The sequence below is a fragment of the Alexandromys fortis genome, unplaced genomic scaffold (genome assembly GCF_014885135.2).
Source record: "Alexandromys fortis isolate MF-2015 unplaced genomic scaffold, M_Fortis_MF-2015_v1.1 scaffold_134, whole genome shotgun sequence".
NCBI classification, from domain to species: domain Eukaryota; kingdom Metazoa; phylum Chordata; class Mammalia; order Rodentia; family Cricetidae; genus Alexandromys; species Alexandromys fortis.
Genome location: NW_026068007.1, coordinates 4,742,478 through 4,756,624, shown reverse-complemented (window position 1 = coordinate 4,756,624; position 14,147 = coordinate 4,742,478). Strand labels below are relative to the sequence as shown.

Genomic DNA, 14,147 nt, shown 5'->3' with positions numbered 1-14,147 from the left:
AATATATAAATGATTCAGCTTATTTTAAAAATTAGGTCTACTACATCATAATGTATAAAATGTATTTTTTTAATAACAGCCACATGGTTTGTCTTGATCTTAGCTGATGCTTCATCAGGATAAAATGATCATGTGCCTGGGAGCCATCTTTACTAAAGTTAAAAAAAAATGCATACTACATAATTTCACCATCATCTTAAGAGACCCACATGGTATAAACCAACTAAGACAACACTTTTTTTTTATTTTTATTGAGCTCTTCATTTTTCTCTGCTCCCCTCCCTGCTTCTCCTCTCCCACTCATCGTCTTCAACCCTCCTGCAGTGTCCCCATGCTCCCAATTTACTTAGGAGATCCTGTCTTTTTCTACTTTCCATGTAGATTAGATCTATGTAAGTCTCTCTTAGTGTCCTCATTGTTGTCTAAATTCTCTGGGATTATGGTTTGTAGGCTGGTTTTCTTTGCTTTATGTTTAAAAACCACCTATGAGTGAGTACATTTGAAAATTGTCTTTCTGGGTCTGGATTACCTCACTCAAAATAATGTTTTGTAGCTCTATCCAGTTTCCTGCAAAATTCAAGGTGTTGTGTAGGGGAAGCCTAGCCAATCACCTTGCTTGAAGGGTGGAATCCCTTGGGCTAATATTTACTTATAAATGTTGCACATGTGCTCCCTGCCTCCCCTTCTGTTTCCTGCTCTTCGTTGGAACCTTGGTTTTGTAAGTTATTCCCTTTTTCCCCTTAATAAAGCTGATATTAAAGTTAGCCTGATTGATCCTATTTGCTGGTCGTTTATGCCCCATCATTTTGGTGCCCTAACATGTGGCTTTTTTGCCTCCGCCCCTGAGTGAGGCCCCATGGCACGGGGGCCTCTTTCCTCTCTGCTGCGCCACGGATTCAGCTTTGAACTTTGTGTTGTTATTTTTATGCTGTGTACTACTCCATTATGTAAATGTACCACATTTTCCTTACCTATTCTTCAGTCGAGGGGCATTTATGTTGTTCACAGGTTCTGGCTATGACAAACAATGCTGCTATGATCATAGCTGTGCACATGTCCTTGTGGCACGATTGAGCATTCTTTGGATATATACCCAAAAGTGGCTATTACTGGGTCTTGAGGAAGGATGTTTCCTAATTTTCTGAGAAATCCTCACACTGACATCCAAAGGGGCTATACCAGCTTGCATTCCCACCAGCAATGCAGAAGTGTTTCTTTTTCCCCACAACCTCTCCAGCATAAGTTGTCACCAGTGTTTTTGATTTTGGCCATTCTTACAGGTGTAACATGGAATCTCAGAGTTGTTTTGATTTGCATTTCTTTGATGATTCAGGATGCTGAACAATCCTTAAGTGTCTTTCAGCCATTTTAGATTCCTCTGTTGAGAGTTCTCTGTTTAGGTCTGTTTTGTTTTATTTGGATTATTTGTTCTTTTGATGACCAATTTCTTGAGTTCTTTGTATATTTTGGAGATCAGACCTCTGTCTGATGTGGAGCTAGTGAAGATCTTTTTCCATTCTGTAGGCTGTTGTTTTGTCTTGTTGGCTGTGTCCTTTACTTTACAGAAGCTTTTTAGTTTCAGAGGGTCCCATTTATTGTTTCTCTCAGTGTCTGTGCTGCTGGGGTTATATCTAAGAAGTGGTCTCTTGTGCCAATGTGTTCAAGTGTACTTCCTACTTTCTCTTCTATAAGGTTCAGTGTGGCTGGTTTTATGTTGAGGTCTTTGATCCATTTGGACTTGAGTTTTGTGCATGTTGATAGATATGGGTCTATTTTTATTCTTCTACATGTTGATATCTAGTTATGCCAGTCATTTGTTAAATATGCTTTCTTTTTTCCATTTGATAATTTTTGCTTCTTTGTCGAAAATCAGGTGTTTGAAGGAGTGTGGATTAATATCCAAATCTTTTATTGGGTTCCGTTGGTCCTCCTCTCTGTTCTTATGCCAATACCAGGCTGTTTTCAGTACTATAGCTCTGTAGTAGAATTTGAAGTCAGGGATTGTGAGCCTCTAGAAGTTCTTTTATTGTACAAGATTGTTTTGGCCATCCTGGTTTTTTNAAGTTGAGTACTGTTCTTTTGACTGTAAAGAATTTTGTTGAAATTTTGATGGGCATTTTATTGAATCTGTAGATTGCTTTTGGTAAGACTGTCATTTTAATATGTGAATTCTGCCTACCCAAAAGCATGGGTGATTTTTCTACTTCCTGGTGTCTTCTTCAATTTCTTTCTTTAAAGATGTAAAGTTCTTGTCATACAAGTCTTCCACTTGTTTGGTTAGAGTTACTCCAAGATATTTTATGCTATTTGTGGCTATTGTGAAGGGTGTTGATTCTCTCATTTCTTTCCCAGCCCTTTTATCATCTGTATACAGGAGGGCTACTGATTTTTTTTAGTTAATCTTATATCCTGCTATAGTACTGAAAGTGTTTATGAGTCATAGAAATTCCTTGGTAGAATTTTTCGGATTGTTTATGTAAACTAGCATATCATCAGCAAACAGTGAGAGTTTGACTTCTTTTCTGATTTGTAGCCTGTTGATCTCCTTTTGGTGTCTTATTGCTCTAGCTAGGACCTCAAGAACTATATTGAATAGATATATATCAAGTGGACAACCTTGTCTTGTTCCTGATTTCAATGGAATCGCTGGGAGTTTTTCTCTATTTAGTTTGATGTTAGCTGTTGGCTTGCTGTATATTGCCTTTATTATGTAAACAGTCTTCCTGTTTGGGCGATGGTGGCACACACCTTTAATTTCAACACTTGGAAGGCAGAAACAGGCAGATCTCTGAGTTCGAGGCCAGCCAAGTCTACAGAGTGAGTTCCAGGACAGGCACCAAAGCTACACAGAGAAACGCTGTCTTGAAAAACAAAAAACCAAACTAACAAAAAACGCTTAGTCTTACTAAGCCTTCTGTTTAGTATTTTATCTTTCTTTTAGACTAAAGAGACAACAATAACTCTCCAGGATAGTTTAGATTAGAATAGATTTTTGAATGTTAAATTTCTAAGGATATAAAGGTACATTCAGTTTAACAAAGATTAACTTAGAGATGTGTGTCTAAAGTTGTAAAATGCTAAACTTTTAAAAGCAATTAACTTATAAACCAGTACCTTCACTAACATACAATACACCTTCAGAAACACACCAAGGAAAATAAGTAAGTAAGTAAATAAATAAATAAATAAATACTGGTGACAGCAGATTCACATATTCCCTTCCAAGGACCTGATGTGACGGTGGTGGACAGATGCATGGGCCTGATGTGACAGCTGTGGACAGATGTGTGCAAATAATTTCTAAGTCACTAACTAGGAACTCCTAAGGGAAAAGACACCTCTTAGGAAATGGCTCCAGAATGAGTTGAAGGTCATGTCAGCTACAGATCTGGGAAGAGCTTGGGTTTCTAGGACTCACTGGCCAGGACCATAGCCAACTCAGAGAGCTGAGGCCAGTGAAATACCTGTGTCCTAAAGCAAGGGGGATGGAACCTGTGGATCCACACTGAGGTTAATCTCTGTCCTATAAGCACACACCACAGACCCACACCTTCACAAACATACAGCTCACCAGGAAGAACACACTAGAAAAAGTAACACGAAATTCAAAAATTCTCTACCAGGGATCTAGACTTTTTCTATGTAAAAGTCCCTTCTAAAACAAGGAGAAACATCGTTTTTATTTCATGTGTATAAGCACTTTATTCATGTGTGTTTCTCTGCACTGTGTGTGTGCAGTGCCCATGGAGGCCAGGAGCCTGCATGGAATTCCCTGGAACCTCAGTTCACCAGGCTGTGAACTGCTGTGTGAGTTCTGGGGATACAGCCTGGGTCCTCAAAGAGAGCATCTGGTGCTCTTACCTTCTGAGTCCTCTCTACCCACAGATGCCCCAGAACGTTTGCGAATCTCTGCACAGGGTCCTCTCCGGGGCGGTACTGAGGACTCCCCCATTCTCTCCGCAGCTCAAGCCACACCTGTCGGGTGCCAGGACTCAGGAAGGAACCATGGCAAAGGCTGTAGCCACTGGAGGCAATCTTTCCCTAGTTCTGTGCCTTTTCCTTCTATGAGCTGTCTGGGGTCTTTGCTGCTTCACAGCTGAGAAGCACGGCAATGTAGAAGTACGGCAATGTAGAAGTACGGCAATGTGTACACATGGCAGCTGGAGCAGCAAGCTGAGAGCCACAGTCTCCTTTTCAGTTTGCAGTTTCGTTTGGGTTTTGTGTTGTTGGTTTTATTTTTTTTTTCTGTATGTAGTATGCCTCTTGGTGGACTATACTTTTGTTTGTTGTTTATTTTTTGAGACAGGGTTTCTCTGTGAAACAGTCCTCGCTTGTCCTGGAACTTGCTCTGTAGACCAAGCTGGCCTCGAACACACAAATCCTCCTGCCTCTGTCTCCTGAGTGCTGGGATTAAAGGTATGTGCCACTACAGCCCAGCTGGTTTGGGTTTTTGAAATAAGGTCTCCCTATATAGTTCTGGATGTCCTAGAACTATGGATGGACACAAATTCATAAAGTTCTGTCTTACTCTGCCTCTCAAGATGAGAGCTATGTGATACCAGGCCTACCTGAGAACACACATCTTAAACCTCAAGCAAGTACCAGAGATGAAGATATGGGAATGGGTTTCAAAGCCACACCCCCAGTGACATACTTCCTTCAGCCAGGCCATACCTCCTACACCTATCCAAAGAGCTGCCACCATCTGGGGACCAAATATGTGAACATCCTACTCTACAGAGGACAGGCTCATTCAAGCCACCATACCATCCATTCACAGGAGCATCTAGGGTTCTTTCCTAAGTGACAGGGCAGTAATGAAGCAGTGAAGAAAGAATGACTGCACTTGCTGCTGGGCTGAATGGTTGCTCTGGTTGGGGCCTGATTCTTCCTCCTGGGACTGCAATCAGGGTCTGTCTTTGAGGGGGTTCAGTTTTATTTTTGTTTTCAGATTTATTTTGTGTTAACTGCATGTATGTATCTGTACCACATATGTGCCTCGTGCTGTCAGAGATCAAAGAGAACATTTGATCCCTTGGAACTCGAGTTACAGGCAGTGACGAGTTACCATGTGTGGTTGCTGAGAATCAAACCTGGATCAGCTACAAGAACAAGTGCCTGTAATCACTTCCCAATTGGTTCAGTTTAAACAATGGGCACAGGAGTCGAAGTTTTCATGGGACAACAGCTTTCAGCTTCTTGTTCATCTGTTTTGTCTTATTTTTCTTTGCTTGTTTTGGGTTTTTATTTTGTTTTGTTTTGTCTTTTGACACAGGGTTTCTCTATTTACCTCTGACTGTCCTGGAACTTACTTTGTAGACAAGAATGACCTCAAACTCAGAGATCCACCTGCCTCTGTCTTACTGAGTGCTGGAATTAAAGGCATTTGCTACCCCCACCCAGCTTGTCTTTAATTATTAAAACCCAGCCACATCTAGGTTGGCTAACCATCTTTTTGTATTTAGGATTTTTGTGTTCTGTTAGCCATGACCCCCTTAAGCAGTTAGACTTTAAAGTGGGACCTCTTTCTCATCAATGAACTATTGCCTTTGTTGTTAATTTCTCCTGACCATCTGACCTGATGGGGTTTTTCTGTACCATGTTGCTAGGGTTCAGGAATACAGTTTCCTAACACCAACCACAGCCTTGATACAACATCATCATCCCTGAGCTTAGCAATGCTGGTGCCCTTCTTTCTGGTCCTTCTCACTGTGGTTCTCAGCAGGGATGCTCCAGCATCCACAGACAGCATGGACTCTGCACACTTCCCCTGGAGATGTTTGCTGTTCCATCCTCTCTGGCACATGCACTTCTCTGAAATTTTTGACCCTAACTCTTCTACTGCCAGTTTAGTATTTTAGTATTACTAAAATTAGTATTTAGTAATTTAGTATTACAATTAGTAACCAGCCTAGATTTTCTGTGTCCTGTGCTGTGGGCTAGCCTCTAACCAGTTCCAGGAAGATATCCCTGAAGCACTGCAGTACGTTTAGGGGATCGATCTTGACTGTGTTATTCTAGTCTCGTTCTTTGTGATAAATATTCTTCCAAAAGCAACTTGTGTGAGAAACATGGACTTGCTCAGAGTTTTATTGCTGTGAAGAGTCACTATGACCATGGCAACTCTCAGAAAAGAAAGCCTTTAATTGGGGCTTGCTAACAGTTTCACAGATTTAGCCCATTATCCTCATGGTGAGGAGCATGGTGGTACACAGACAGATATGGTAGCTGAGAGTTCTACATCCAGATCCAAAGGCAGCAAGAAAAGAGAGACTCTGGACTTGGGATTGGCTTTTTGAACCTGAATGCCCACCCCCTGATGACACACTTCTTCCAATAAGGTCACATCTACTCAAACTTGGCCACACTCTCAATTCCTCTTAGGAAATGCCAACCCCTGACCAAGCATTCAAATAGATGATCCTATGGAGGCCATTCCTATTCAAACCTCCACAGTGATGACCTTGTATAGTTTTCATACCTAGGCATCTTCCAAGGCCTGTGCCCTTCTCCCTGGACATCCTTTCCATGCTTGGCAAACCAGAGTCACCCCTGCTTCTCCATGGACAGAGTGGACATATTTCATATCACATCTACTTCAACAAATGTACTTACATGTACTTTTCTGAGTCTTTACACACACCCTTCCCTTCCAGCTCTAGAAATTCTGGACTTCCTGTTTCATGCAGTATGGCCCAGCTTCTGCAAGCCACTCCTGGAGCATTGTCTCCAGAAAATCAGGGCTGTTTGCTGACTACTGAAAATTAGACTGTCCAAACATGGGGAAATAGCTGACTAGTAGAAGGCCTGCTTCACAACCGTGAAGACATGGGTTTGTTCCCTAGTGACCCTGTAATAGAGCGAGGTGTCGGGCTGTGTGGTTTTCCTGTCAGTACTAAGAAGGGGGAGGCAAGAGAACCCTGGAGTCAGTGTCAAGCCTGTCTAGCCTACTTGGTGAGAATCAAGGATTTTAGAAACCTTGTTTAATCAATTCTGTTGTGATACACTTGTAAGAAAGTATAAAAATGTTTTCCTTCACAGATCTGGGAGTGTGAGTTTAAATACTTCCTTCTAAGACATTTTTATTATTGTTGTTGTTGTTAATTATTATTATTAGTGTTTATTTGGACATTATCAGGGATGCTTTCTTTCAATCACCTTCATAAATCCCTCTTCCGGCTTTAGCAAAACAGTTTCCTTTTATCCAACTGGATTTTCCTTACATTCTGCTGAGCAGAACAGCTCTAGGGTATGGTGTCTCTGTTGCTGCTAGGGAAAGTCTGGGAGACCAGGGACCATAAGTGTGCTGGGAAGCAACTGACTGAGAAAGGGGAGAGAGATCAGGGCTTAGAGCAGGTCACAGAGATCTCTACTTGAGTATGACTTAGGGATGTGGTTTAACGGGAGAGAATTTGAGATCTGATGTCCATCATTGCTGTGTGAAGTGGCCCAGTGGGAATACGGTGTGAGTACTGTGCTCACAGGTGACAGCTCCCCTCCCATGACAAGTTGCAGCGTAGCCCAAGAGGCCTTTCCTGAACTCTAGGCTCCATGTTCATGTTGAATTTATTCCGTGTTCTGTGATGCCTCCTTTCTATGTGCATTCTGTAGATCTTCAGTCCCAGAGACAGATACTATCTGACAGATTTTATTCAACACTTCATTAGCGTCCCCAAAAGTACTTGTGAGATAAATGTTCCTGGTGATACTGTGTGCATCTCAGGATCCTACCGCCATCAGACAGTCAAAGACGGCATGGAAATAAGGGACCAGAAACCAGTGGACAACTTGAGTAGAGGCTTCTATTCCTGCCCCTTTGCCCTTCGTAGGGATTCAGTATACCATCTAGTGTCACAGAATCATAAGTCCTGTGACTTTCTGTTCCCTCTTTGCACCTTGTTTCTCTCACAGATACACACTCTCTTAGTTGTGACGTCATTGTCAAGGCTCGTACCACACCTGGACAGTCCTGGTGTGAAGGGCGGTGCTCAGTGAAAGGAGAGCCTTTCCTGCAGTATGATAATGACAACAAAGCCACACCTTTAAGAGACCAGAGGAAGGTATTAAATGCCACTCCTGTGTGGACAGATTTGGTCCAAGGGCTGGAATACTTGGGGCAAGAGCTCAGGAAAATGTTGGCTAACTCCATACAAGAGATGACCAAGACTGGTGGTAAGTGTGGGATCAAATACAGAGGCAGAGACAGTTGGCAAGAGAGAGGAAGGGCAGAGCACATGTGGGAATGAGATAGAGAGTGTGTCTGTGGGAGAGAGCTGAGGGTCCAACCTTGGTCCGACCTTGGAAGCATGTGGTACAAAGAGCAAGTCATGTGGACAAGATAATGATATATAAACCAGTGGGAAAGTCTTAACACTTGAAGAAATGATGGATCTATGAAAGTAAAGCATGATGGTACTGTATGTGGTTTGCAGGTCAGCCCACTTTACAGACCACTATGCTTTCTCGGTATGAACACGGACAAAGTGTTGATGCCTCCTGGAGGTTTAACATCAGTGGAAAGTACATCTGCCTCTTGAACATTCTAAATATGAGCTGGACACCGATTAGTCTTGAAGCTGGAGGTACCACAAATGACGAACAGTTCATAAAAGATGTCGTGATAATCCCCACAGCAGATTGCAGGCACTGGCTCAAGGAACTCTTAAAGCACCAGACAAAAAGCCAAGTAAGTATTATCTAGATTATCAGAAAGCAACTATATCACATATAATAGGCTGGGTGGGTAATTTCCTGGTAATCTTCCTCTCTGATATCCAGTGATGACCACGGGGATTCCTCTATCTCACCTCACCTACCAGTGTTTCTCATTCCCTATTAGCCAATGGTCCAGACACTGCATGGCCTGCTAATGGGCCCCACATCTGCATGCATCACTGAACCTCCAGCCTTTTCTGCCTCACTTGTAGCTGCCCTTCCTCCAGCTCCACATCACTTTGAGAGGCTTCACTATCTTTCTCTGGCATAAATAAACATTACCAATTGAGCCACCATCCAGAAAGTCCTAACCAAAGTAAATGTGTCACATTGTTTGATGGTTCCACAGACGGTTTGTTTTCTTTGTTAATGACATAAACTCTGCAAAGACATCATCCACATAGCTCCACTCCTCTCTCTACTCAGGAGTGAAACAGTTATTACACATGAGGCCCTCAGGATGTCTAGAGAGAGGTGTTGATTGAGGTGTGTTTATAGCTTTATCCAGAATTTTCCTGATTTTTTTTTTAAAGAGCAAATGTCAAGGGCCGCAGATACCACAAAGGTTACATCTTCCTCCCAGTTTCCGTTTACCAGGCTGGTCCCCAATAACAAAGAATCTACTTTCACAGCAGTCGCCATCCCTGTCGTCATCCCCGTCTGTCATTATTTACATTTACAAGTGTGTGAAGAGGAAATCTCATCCCCAAGGAGGTAAGGAGCAGGCTGGGGTCTCACTCTAGTTCTTGGTAGGGTTAGTCTGCTGAGGACACAGAACAGGTGTCCCACTGGGTATGGGGGATGTGAATTCCAGTCTTCATGCTTCCATAACATGGGCCTTACCCACTGAGTCATCCTCCCAGCCCCAAGCATTGACATTTTAATTGTCTGGTTACCAGTTCAATATACTGTCTTCTGCTCAGATGTTACAGCATAAACGAACGGCAAACAGAATTAGCCAGGCAAGCTCAATATCAGCTTTAATACGGGGAGAAATTACAAAACTAAGGTTCCAAAGAAGAGCAGGCAACGAAAGGGAAGGCGGGGAGCACACCCACCAGATTTATAGGTAAACATGTGCCTCAGGGCTACCCGCCCCAGAAGGAAGGTGATTGGTTGGGGCTTCCCCTACACTCAGACAATAGAACTGAACATAACAAGCTTCTGAATGCATACTTGCATGCACTCCTGTCATGGCCCTTAGAGGGACCCTTACCATGTCCTCATCTCAATCACAACTGCAAAGGTGTTTTCACTCAGACAACTAGGACTGCCCATCTACTCTTTTTGCCTCGCTTCTCTCTGTGCCACCTGCAACTGAGAGGCTGCTGACCCCAGAAATGGGTCTGTCTGAGAGGGCTTGGATGGTCTGTCCTCAAAACCCCCTTCATTTGTCAGGGGTCATGGGTCATTGGGTTGCAAGGGAAGCGATGCCTGCCATACTTCTCTCCTAAGGTAAAGGGTTAAGTACTTTCAGACTCATAGTCTGGAGCTCTGACTCTCACTGCAAAACCTTTCCAGACAGAAATCTTCAGCTGCCCATGAACTGTCCCGAACTGCCACAAGCCACAAAGGAAAGAGAGGCTCATGGAATCAAATGGAGAGTTACTCAACCAAGCCACCAAATTTTTTTTTCAGGAGAATGAGATCATGACATAGGATTAAAAGCATTTACTAAACCAGACACACCCAAGAGGCAAGAATCTCATTAAAAAGGTGGGAGAAAGGATGTAAGAGAACCCTGTGTTCCAGCCATCACATGGCTGTTGCCCTGCTGAACTCCCACAGCTCTGAGCACTTGCATGATCCCTGCACAAAAGCAGGACTGCCAGCCTTCCCTTCATGGAGGGAGAGGGTCTCCTGAATCTCCAGAGTTCCCTGAGAATCTATGTGCAGTTAATAGTACTTTGGAGTGGAAGAGACAGATTTTCTGTGGTCTGCACCTCCACTCCAGACTGCACCTCCATTTCTACAGAGCATCTTTTACACAGACAGTATCCACACACCCAGGATGACAACAGCTGTGCAGACAAAGCCTGCCACACTATTCCACTGCCTGCTGCTATCAAACCAAGACATGATCACACAAACTGATTGGATCTTATGAAAACTGATGTTGTACCAGAGACTTGATCTGGGGAGATGTGTGAGCATGCACACATGCATACACACACTCACACCTATGAGAGAACAGAATACCAACGACACAAAGGTCCATCTTGGGGAACCACCACATTTCCTTTGAGGTTACTAACAGGGTTGTGGTGAGGAGTTACTTACAGGAGCCAGAATGGATTCACAGCAGCTGCCTCCCTGCAGAACCCACATCAGCTCAGGCAGCGACTCAGGAAACAGCACAGCTGAAACCGCATAGCTTGCAGGCTCAGGACAGGTCTGGGGTCTTCTCTGAAGCTGCTCAAGGTTTCTCCTTCTACAGCCTGCGTGAGTTCCTTCTAAAACTTCTAAGTTTCACTTTCTCAACCACAGGAATTTGCTTATTTCCTGTTCTAAGCAGCCTCCCCCTGTTCTGAAGAGAGTGTTGATGTAAAAGAAAAGACTGGAAGACACAAGTGACCTTTCCACCAAGGCAGAGGACTTCCCCCACAGACAGATTAAAGCCCAAAGTGTCAACTCTGCAGAGGACCCATGTTATTTGATTTACAGTCCCTCCTTTGTGAGATCATCCTTTGGGTACAAAGTGACAACAGCAAACAGCTTGTTTATGCTTTAAGCTGTCTTCTGCTTTCTTAGGAAGATCTTCTTCCCCCAAAACCACTCCACAGTTTAACACTACTGTCTTTAACCAATGAAAAAAAGCAGAAAGTAGAGCAAGGAAGTGAAGCATAATTAATAAAAACTCGGAGAGAGAAATTGGAGTTCAACTTGAAGATCCAAAAAACAAAGCAGCCAGCTTTTGGGCTATTGAGCTCTTACCTCGACCTCAGTCAGAAATGGTGTACCTGCTTCCAGGAATCTCAGAATGAGACTGTGTCTGCCAACTGTCTCCTCCTGTTTTATAATCTTTTCTAGGGCTGGGATTAAAGGTGTGCACTACTGGGATTAAAGATATGTGTTACCACTGCTTGACTCTATAAGGCTTATCAGGGTGACTGTTTTACTTCACAATCCCTAGGCAAGCTTTGTTCATTAAAATACAATTGAAATGCCACTACGGGGAAGTGTCCATAAATATCAGTTTCAATCATCTCTAGTATCACTCGGAAGTCATGTGGTTCTCCAGAGTAACCTGGGAGCTTCAGATATTCAAATCTGAGAACAAATCAAGTACTGCTACCTGATGTATGAGCACACTACACATGGCACTCTGCTCTAGACCAGTGGTTCACAACCTCCCAGATGCTGCAATCTTTTAATATAGTTCCTCATGTTGTGGTGATGCCAACCATAAAATTTAATTCATTGTTACTTCATAACTGTAAATTTTCTACTGTTATAAATTGCAATATAGATATATGATATGCAGGATAACTCATGTATGATCCCCAAATGTTCATGACACACAGGTTGAGAATCAGTTGCAACCATGCAGAAGGTTAATGTCTGACTGCAATATAAGTTATATTGTACAAAAAACTATTTTTAAGACATATGGCTTCACACTCAGGTCTTAACACAACAGACACTACCTTCAGAGTAATCTGTAAATCAAGGTGCCTTGCTTAGGAAAGGGTTTTGGGGACTGTCAGTTTCCAATTACTGGGCCATGAATATTATGAGGACTAATAAGAGAAAAGGTTCTGTTTGTTTGTTTGCTTTTCTAGACAGGATTTCTCTCTGTTGCTTTAGAGCCAGTCCTGGAACAAGATCTTGTAGACCAGGCTGACCCTGAGCTCGCAGAGATCCACCTGCCTCTGCCTCCTGAGTACTGGAATTAAAAAAGTGCTGAAGTGCAGGACTACTATCCAGCGAGAAGAGTGTTTTGTTTTGTTTTGTTTTGTTTTTAAATTATGTAATGAAACACAATTAGCAAGTACTACTGGATGTGAAGGCATGCTTAATCCCAGCACTCAGGAGACAGAGGCATACCTATCTCTGTAAGGTTAATGCCAGTCTGGGCCAACAGGGCTACATAACTTCCTGGAGGCATTAAACTTCTGCTAAGCATGTAAAGGCTACAAGAAAACTTCAGTCCTTCTTTAACAATGATTAAAAGTCAATCCAGCCACATCTCCTACTTTTCTTAACTGTGAAGACAGTTGAAACCACAGGTCATCCAGCTAGGTGAACTGAACCTCAAAGAATGAGAAACTCCTCTAGGAAGGGCAGGGCCATGACTTCACTTTTTCCTGAGATCAGAAAACAGTGGTAGCCACCCTATATAAAATCAGAAGCCACAGAGCATCAAGAGGGACAAACCAAAAGTAAACTTAAATATGCCAATGTGCCATTACAGCTGGGGACCTCAGGACTCTCTCTCAGTGGTTGAGAACAGCTTACAACAGCAAGGACAACCAACAGAATTTTTGCTAGAACACTCCATCTTGGAAGAGCAAAATATATGTTCTTTTTTGATACATGTGTGACAGCCACCAAGAAGAGCCTTTTTCCCCCTGGGTTTTCTTGTTGTTATTTTGTTTTAATTTGCACCAGGAACTCACTAGTGAACCCTGGCTGTCCTAAAACTCAATATGTAGCAGGCTGCTCCTGAACTCACAGAAATCCACCTGCCTCTGCCTTCCAAGTGCTGGGATTAAATGGTGTGCCACTATGAAAGATCATTTTTGAGCCAACAAATGGAGTTCAAAAAATATAAAGGGTAAGCTATTGTAGAATATTAGTTAAAGATGTATTACATTATTTTATGTTGTGGAATATTTGTTTAGTGATGCAAAGATGTGTTGGATTCTTTTATGTTAAATTTGTTTAACTCCATGAAACTGAGTTACTGAGCTGAACGGTCAATAACTTGTCAAGTGATGGAGTAGGAAGTCCTTCTGCATATAGTTTGCTTTTAATGGTTACTGAATGAAGAAGCTGCCTTGGCCTGTGATAGGGCAAAGTAGAGTGAGGCAGGAAAAACTAAACCAAATGCTGGGAAAAAGAAGGCAGGGTCAGGGAGAAGCCATGTAGCCCTGCCAGAGACAGACAGAAGATTACTGGTAAGCCACAGCCACGTAGTGATACACAGACTAATGAAAATGGGTTAATTTAAGATGTAAGAACTAGCCAATAAGAAGCTAGAACTAATAGACCAAGCAGCATTGCAAATAATATAGTTTCTGTGTGATTATTTCATGTCTGGGCATCTGGGAAAGAACAAGTGACCTCCCTAGGACAACAAGGAGAGAGAAATAGGTGGGTCTAGCAGGAGAAAAAATAAATGGCAGAGAAAAGAAGGAAGAGAAAGAGAGAGGACACCAGAGGCCAGCCACACAGGCAGCAATGGAGTAAGAAGTAAAGAAATGAATATA

General features: G+C 42.7%; 1 long non-coding RNA gene across 2 annotated transcripts in view; it reads right to left on the bottom strand.

Annotated features, from left to right (window-relative positions):
* The window catches only part of LOC126513326 (uncharacterized), a 77,069-nt gene extending 65,908 nt beyond the window's left edge, over positions 1-11,161 (bottom strand). For both annotated transcript variants that reach the window (XR_007595298.1, XR_007595299.1), the window contains exon 1: positions 10,996-11,161. This is a non-coding gene — a long non-coding RNA (uncharacterized lncRNA). The remainder of the gene's footprint in view (positions 1-10,995) is intronic.
* Positions 11,162-14,147: the final 2,986 nt, after the last annotated feature.